Source organism: Lathyrus oleraceus, chromosome 1 (assembly GCF_024323335.1).
Source record: "Lathyrus oleraceus cultivar Zhongwan6 chromosome 1, CAAS_Psat_ZW6_1.0, whole genome shotgun sequence".
Taxonomy (NCBI): domain Eukaryota; kingdom Viridiplantae; phylum Streptophyta; class Magnoliopsida; order Fabales; family Fabaceae; genus Lathyrus; species Lathyrus oleraceus.
This window is the reverse complement of record NC_066579.1, coordinates 44,671,402-44,679,905: the sequence shown is the minus strand read 5'-3', so window position 1 is coordinate 44,679,905 and position 8,504 is coordinate 44,671,402. Positions and strand designations below refer to the sequence as shown.

General features: G+C 38.1%; 1 long non-coding RNA gene across 6 annotated transcripts; it reads left to right on the top strand.

The window, feature by feature from the left end:
• Positions 1-2,391: 2,391 nt before the first annotated feature.
• Positions 2,392-6,232, top strand: LOC127096176 (uncharacterized). 6 transcript variants are annotated; one of them, XR_007792713.1, is made up of 8 exons: positions 2,392-3,020; positions 3,141-3,455; positions 3,555-3,641; positions 3,743-4,043; positions 4,184-4,379; positions 4,570-4,795; positions 4,986-5,178; positions 5,286-6,064. It is a non-coding gene; the product is annotated as an uncharacterized LOC127096176 (long non-coding RNA). The 6 variants fall into 6 exon arrangements; XR_007792711.1 differs by having other exon boundaries at positions 2,393-3,020; positions 3,743-3,802; positions 3,883-4,043; positions 4,986-6,064; XR_007792710.1 differs by having other exon boundaries at positions 2,393-3,020; positions 4,986-5,223; positions 5,319-6,064.
• Positions 6,233-8,504: the final 2,272 nt, after the last annotated feature.

Here is an 8,504-nt window from a genome sequence, read left to right as displayed (position 1 = left end):
TCTGCGTGAAGCTGACGGAACTTGGAATAACTCAGAAAAATCTGAGTCTGCGCGCGAGCGGTCGACCATAGGGTCGGCGTGCGCTGACCCGTGGGGCATGCGCCGACTGCATGCGTCGACGCAAGGCATTTTGGCGCCGACCCGTGAGTTAAGCGTCGACCCCATGCGTCGACGCAAGGTGGTCTTTGCGCCGACTCCCTCCAGTTGAGCAGAGCCTTTGCGCCGACCGCGAACTTTGAGCTGACCCCTACGGTCGACTCAAAGCCTTCAATTTTGTTCATAGACGTGCATGATGGTTTTTTTTGTCAGCAGCGAAACTTGATAACACTGTTGCAGTGTGGAAAATAGTTGATTTTTATGTTGTAAATGCGATTGGTAGTTGCCTTATTGCAGTTAAATTGATGAATAAAAATTGTTGGGTTTGTGTTGTGAAATGTTGATGCAATTATGTTGAAAAGTTAAATTTTAAGTTGTGTTGAAAAATACTGAGTTGTAGGCTGATGAGCCAAAGTTGATTTTAAGTTGCTTTGTTGAAAAATACTGAGTTGTAGGCTGATGAGCCAAAGTTGATTTAAGTTGTTTTGTTGAAAAGCTGTTGTGTTGCTGTTGCTATTATGTTGTTAGAGTTTCAAGTCGTACATGTCATATACATCCATATGCATTAAGTCGGAGCTTCGTCTCACACCACGTTGGCCTGGATTGGCAAAAATATGGGGCTTTTGCTCACACCACGTTGGCCTGGATTGGCAAAATTTTAAGTTGAAAGTTGAAGGCTTTTGCTCCTACTTGCTTATTCAAAGAATAATGAGGCGTACACCACTTATTCCTTTATCCAAGTTTATTTAAAATGTATTAATCGGAAGTCGATGATTCGTGCAATATGGCGAGCGCCAATTATTCAAACAATCGAGAGATGGTGAGGCGAACACCTCCCATCTTTTATCATCCGAAGTTTAATTTAAGAAGAAATGTTTTTAGATGTTGTATTTGATATAAAAAAATGATTTGAATTTATTCGGTCACGTTTTAATTTGATGACGAAGATTCGAGCAATGTGGCGTACGTTAATTATTTGAATAATCGAGAGATAGTGAGGCAAACGCCTCCCATCCTTAATTTTCGAAAATTTAGAATTAAAAGAATCTGTAGTTGATTTAAAAGAAATGATTCGGAATGTTATGGTTTGATATTTTAATCGGGCGACAAGAACTCGAGCAATATGGCGTGCGCCAATCATTCAAGTACTTGAGAAATAGTGAAGCGAACGCTTCCTATATTCCTTTTCATCCCAAGTTTATAAAAAGGTATATTTTGAGTATTACCTTAATTTATGAAGATGATTTGTATTTTGTATGATTATTAGGGTTTTAATTGAATGACGAAAATCCGAGCAATATGGCGTACGCCAATCATTCGAATAGTCGAGAGATAGTGAAGCGGAGGCTTACTATTCTCCTTTTCAATCAAAATTAATTATTAAAATAAAGCTTTTAGGATTTGTAATTAATTTGAGGTAGTGATTTTAATTTTATAGAGTTTTTAGGATTTTAATTGAATGACGAAAATCCGAGCAATATGGCGTACGCCAATTATTCGAATAGTCGAGAGATAGTGAAGCAGAGGCTTACTATTCTCCTTTTCATTCAAAATTAATTATTAAAATAAAGCTTTTATAATTTATAAATAATTTGGGGGAGTGATTTTAATTTTATAGAATTTTTAGGGTTTTAATTGAAAATGACGAAAATCCGAGCAATATGGCGTACGCCAATTATTCGAATAGTCGAGAGATAGTGAAGCGGAGGCTTACTATTCTTCTTTTCATTCAATCATTAATTTTAAATAATTTTAAATAATTTTAAGAGAATATTATTTAAATACGGTGAATTTGAATTTATTTAGAATTAATATACTTTGAGAAAGACTATTTGGTATTGGACCAAAATCAAATTTATTTTAGCAACAATTATCATCCATTTGATTGACTATAAGAATCTAACGCCATAAATAACTAAAATAAAAATTAACGATAATAATCGAACTTATGTTGATAAAAATATTTTTACGGTTATTAATCATAATCATTATGCCATTCAAATACTTAAATAAAATTTTGGATAAAATGACAAATGAATAAAAATGCAGGCTGGGTGTGTGAAAGGAGAACGGGGGTGAACCCTTAAATCATGCTGCAATGGTCCAACAGAAGTCTTGGATTGTGAGGGACCCGAAATGGGCTATAAGGCCCATGACCTCCCAAAATAAGCAGTCTGTTAATACCAACACACAAAAAACGAAAGAATGGGCCTTAAGCCCACTCGACCATCCATCCGTAACAATCTGCAAATGGAAGAGAAAAAGGTCCCAAAGAGCAGCTGTACAGCCGTTGGAATTTCGATCGTTAAAGGCCACGAAGCATATAGGGAGTCGTATGAACAGTAATAACTAGTAAACATTAAATATGGCATGATGATATCCTAGGGAATCTGATTCATCCATCACTTTCCATCACAACTCTTAAATGAAGATTTTAGAAGAAATGCAACATAAACCAAATAGAAAACTTGTATACATCTCTCCCTCACGTTAATCATCCTTCCCATCCCACTATTTTATTTTTTTCTCTTTTTTATCCTAAGACCAAACTCAACATTTGAAACAAGCAAATTGGTAATGGCGTAACTCTACGACATCTTTGCACTGCCATGGCGGCGCCGTCGCTAGACTCGGAAACCATATCAAAACTCCTAACCAAACAATCATTCATAAACCCGGATTTAAACAAGTAGATTTACAAACCAAAGAAAAATCCAAAGAGCCAAATCGGAAAACAACAACAACCAGAAACCTAAGTTTTCAACCTAGAATCGAGTCCATGGCAATAGAGATTTCATGCGATAATCATATGATTTACACTCTATGAGGCGACATGCACAAGATAGTAACATCAAATCATGCAAAGAGAAGTTTTAAATACTAGATCGGAGCTAGTCCGATGTTCAAACTCCGGTCAAGGCGAGGTAAGCGATTTTTTAGCGTCTCTCGAGATTCTCTCTTCTTCCTTCTGATCTCTACGCCTTCTTCGCTCCCTCTCCAGCTCCGTTCGTCTTTATCGATTTGGTGTATCTAATGTTTGGCAGTGGTTTAGCTTAGTTTACTCAAAGTTCTAATGATGAACTTTGAGTACACTTCGGGAGTATCGAGCTTTGGTGATTGGGTGTGAGCAAAATATCAGCAGAGTAACGGTGTGGAAATCTCAGGTCTCTATTAGTGAATCAATGCCTCCTTTTTATAGGGTCGAGTACGAGGTTCAATCATTTTCATCCTTCATGAGCTGGCGAATTTTGGAAGAATCATTCCGTTAGCTAGCAGGATCTCTTCCAGATTTGGTGGTCCTCCAAATTGATGTGGTCCCTCAAATGAAAGGATAAGGTTTTGTCTCAAGTGAATCTATGGTAACCATCTATTTTCACTTTTCACTGCGGTAATTGTCCTCTTTTACTGGCGTATTGACTCTTTGTGATTGACCTTCTTTACTGGTTTGAATTTTGCAGTTTTGCTCTTCTTGGTCTTCCACCAATGGTTCATTATGACTTGTGCATCACGCTTTTGGAATGGCTAGCAAGGTCGTTCCTATTATGGTAATGGAATTCGGTCACGTGTGTTGCCTACGTTTGGATTGGATCCACTGTAAATTATGTTGATTTCTCGCTCCTTCTCGCAACTTGTGGTTGTTTTGCAGGTTGGAACATCGTGTCAGTTTTGTTCCCAATGCGCATTGCCATCTTGTTTGTCCCCTGAGGTGCTTTTCATGACAGAGATACCTCCCCATTTCCCATTTATGCACTACTATTAATGTCTATGATAATACACATCTCGCAGCAAGTTCATGATCATGGGAAGTCTTTGTTGTTGATGCAAAGTCTACTCGTGGTTGAACGCTTTGGCCTGCCGAGACCTGCTGTAGTGGTGACGCTTGTTATAGCACACTGCCTTGGGATTGGTTGCGGACTTTAAATAGCGGACTTGAAAATTCATGATAAGTATGCATTTCCATTCATGAATATTGGTTTGATTTGCGTTTGTGTTCATGTCTTACACATGCCTTGATTCACATGATCTTGGTTTTGTATTACAATATATTATCTCAAGCGTTTCACTTGTGACATACATTTTGCAGCAGAGTTCTGATGGTCGTACCATGCTTGGTTCATCAACATTCATGCACTGGAGTCTTCTTGGCGAGTATGCAGGAATCACGGTAACGGGATTAACTCATATGGTTGTTACACAATTACATACGCATGTATTGGTTCTGCAGCAGGTCATGTGTTGGATGATGCAACCATATGTTTGTACCAAAATACCTTATGGTTTAGGTAATTCTAACTTATATTCACGACTTTCATTTTTGTGACTTTGTGGCGAACTTTTATGCAACGACCTTCTCGCTTGTTTAGCACATTCCTATGCGTCGAGTTTTAACAACGTATATTCATGGCTCTGCTTTGTGCTGAATTTTGACTGAATAGTTAAATCCTGATGGTTGGTTTGCTATGACTATTGCAGGTTTGTTTGATAATGCCGGACATTGGCCACGAAGTCTTTATAATTCCCAGTCGGTATACCACAGTCACCTCTTATTCATAGCCTTGGCTTGCAGCATTAGCTACCAATTCTCGCGAAGTGCTAAGCCATGATTCCATTACGCCGTTGATACTCAATCTGGTGCGGTTTCTTGAAGGAACATCGACACTACAAGGGTGATGCACACTTTATCATGTTGGTTCACAAGGTAAGTGTTGCAATGTGCATTTTGTAATGACCTTGGACCTTGGCTTGTCTTGTATGTAGAATCTAAGACTTCAACATCACGGTCAGGACCGGGTATGCTTTATGCAGTAGCTAACCTCTAGGCCATTTGCATCTTTGTTTCGTATTCATGTGTTGCTTTCAATTTCATGACAGTGTGTATTTTGCAACAGGTATTGCTGATTTTACCGATGTAGCCTATGTCATGACGGTTTTGGCACGGATGTGACAACTTTGCGGCCTTTCAATGCGTTGGTTTGCTTTTGAAACGCAGGGATCATCACATTTGTTGAGCCCACTCTCATGACTAATTATTGCTTGCTCCTTTGAAGTCGATTTTTCTGGAAGTCCGTTCGTAGAAGCCAGGTGTATCTTGTCTGCTGAAGCATCACTTGCAATTTTCGTTTTCTGGTGATCGTCTTCTAAATCTTTATCATCTAACATTGTTGTATCATGTTGTATATTTTTATCAGACTGATCTTCCTCACTTTTAAAATCTCCCTCAGAGGTGCTTATTTCTTTCTTAGCATCTGGTGGATCTTCTAGAAGAAAGCAACTCCTTGAAGCAATCTCAGTTCCAAGAGAATTTTCAGACAAGGATTTTATGTAGTCATGAGCTGAAGCAAAAAGCCATATCAGAACATACCAATTGCGCAAGGAAAGGTTCCAATTCCATGACAGGATTACCCACCTCGGCAAGTGAAGACGGACCTTCAGGTTCAAGAGAATAACCAACAGCTGTAAATGCTTCCTTAAGAGTGCTTAAAACGACAATCAGTATCTACTTCCCCTTCCAACTGCTACTTCAATAAGACGTTGAGTTGTCATCAATGTCGTCATTGTGTATGTCCTCATGGCTTGTGGCTTCGTCCTCAGAACATGCTTCTGTCACATTACACGACTTCCATGGTATGCCGAATGTTTGTAGTGATCTTCTACTGTTGCTCACATGTTGTTTATATTGTTGCTCACATGTTGTTCATATTATGTTCAGTATGAGTCTAGGCAAATTGTTATTGCGTATGTCTGTAAGGTTTTGAATTGGTTTTGGACAAGTTAAGACATCTTATGCAGGTGGATGCACAACTTAACGGGAATGGAACGGACACGGAAGATCAACAATTAGACGCCTTTTATTCAGAACTTAATCTTTCTTGACTCAAGTGATGTAACATGTTGTTAACATGGTGTAGCACACTTAGAATATGGGTTAACTCATGAAAAATTGTTACATGCTTGTAATTTTAATTGATGTCCTGTGATTTTGATGCTTACAGGTGTCCCCTTGGGCGCTTTTGCTTCCCCATTTGTGAGATTTGACTTGGACTTCGTAATGTAACCCCAGGCTTGAAGCAATTCTCATACTTATTTAGAATTTCCCTCTTGAAATTGGCTTGGGATGCTTAAAAGGGTAATGATTTTTGACCACTAATTGTCACAAATATTTTGTAAAACCAAACCAAACTTCCAAGATAAAAATAGGATATTCGAACTCAACTTTGGGCCTAATCAATGGTTTTTTCTTTGAAAAAAAAGGTGGAAACTGAAACCAACTTAGAAAGAGGGTTATGACACAATGGTGAATAACACAAGGTGGAATGTCAGTATCCCCTTGGTAAAGAATCCTTAAATTAAGTTGAGCCATGACGAACGTGTGCATATATCAATGACTCGTACACTAGAAATACATAATCAAAAATTAATGACCGGTCCTTAAGGAATCTGGGACTCATAATGTTATGAAGTACGAGGCCCGGGTGAATATCTTGGTCGGAAGTACATGTGATAAACCCTAAAACAAAAAAAAAAACAGGCACAATCCTGCTTGTTTGGATGCCCCCAAAGTTCAAGGTTTGAACGCTTGGCGCACCTCAAATCGCTGATGAAACCAAATATTTTCTAAGTGGGAGTATAAAACCAACTATTCAAGTCATACGTCTCTTTGCCTTTTAAGCCATTCTTATTTTAACGCAAAAGGTAGTCCGGACAAAATTTGGGTATGACATGATGCACCACAGTATACCATGAAAGGTTCCTTTGGGTTTGGGAATATCAACATTTGAGTTGATTTCAACTTCTTTTTCAATTCTCGAAAATTCTCTTCACACTGCTTGTCCCATGCAAAGGCTTCAACCTTTCGAGTCAGTTAAGTCAAAGGTAGAGCTAACTTATAAAAGCCTTTGATAAATCTTCGGTAATAACGATCCAACCATAAGAAACTTATGATCTCAGTAACTGATTTTGGAGCCTCCCACTATAACACTGCATCTACCTTAGAAAGGTCAACTACTATACCACCACTGGAAATCACATAACCTAGAAAACTCACTTCTTGCAACCATAACTCACATTTGGATAACTTTGCTTATAACTTCTTATCTTTCAAAACTTAGAGTAGAATATGAAGATGTCCAACATGGTGTTCATCTGATTTAGAATATATAAGAATATCATAAATAAACACCACTACAAACTGATCCAAATAGGAATGGAAGATCTTATTCATATACTCCATAAATACACCAGGGGCATTAGACATACCGATTAGAACCACTGAGTACTCATAGGGATCATATAATGTCCTAACCATAGTCTTTGGAATATATTCATCTTTCACTCGAATCTGATGATAATTTGACCTTAAGTCAATCTTACTGCAAACATAGGTACCTACTAAATGGTACATAAGGTCATCGATCTTGGTAAGAGGATACTTATTCTTGATAGTAACCTTGCTCAGCTGGCGATAATCAACACACAATCTCATACTATCATCTTTCCTTTTCACTAACAACATTAGAGCTCCTTTAAGGTGATAAACTTTGTCTGACAAATTTCTCCTCAAGCATATCTCCTAACCGACTCTTTAGTCCCCCCAATTCGGATGCATACATCATGTATGGTTCCATCGAAATAGTTCTGGTACCAAGTATAAAATATATGGCGAACTCAACTTCATGTCTCGGAGACAAGTCACTAATATCTTCAGGAGTTCACACACTACCAGCATACCACTAGCCGCCACATCGTAATCAACTCTCAGAGAAGCAAAAATTGTAAGCATGTGATCGTTCTCCCTCAAAGACTTCTCAATTTGACCGACAACCCTTGATCTCTAATCCTCACTCTCTTCGGCTTTGGGAAACAACACAACCTCATCCATAAATCTTCACTCTCGGAATCAGCTTCATGCTGAACTAACCATCCACCCCTGAAACATCTAAGAGAAGCAAACACTTCTCCCCCACTTGTTTCAACCCCCTCCTACTGACAAGAGGTTATAAAAACAAATGAGCACCAACAATATATCACACACATGTAACATACTAGGAAACAAATAAAAATCACAAAAGCCTAACATGACGGACCAACTTGCTCTGATACCACTATATAACATCCTAAACTTAGACTCATAATATAAAATGAAAAATTGTACTATTTAGGATGCTACTTTGCACAAATCAATGCATTTCATAAAACATTTTCAAACATGCAACGAAAAACTCAAATAATCCTCATAACATTAATTAATGGATAAAACAACCAAATAACGAGAATAAACTTCCAAAGAAACTTCAAAGCAAGTAACGAGCCTGTTTCGGGTGTTACAAACCAGAGCAGATACAAACCAACTAAAAGCAATAAACAAAAATAAATGAAGCAAGCTCCAAGGACGTCTTCTACTCACAAGT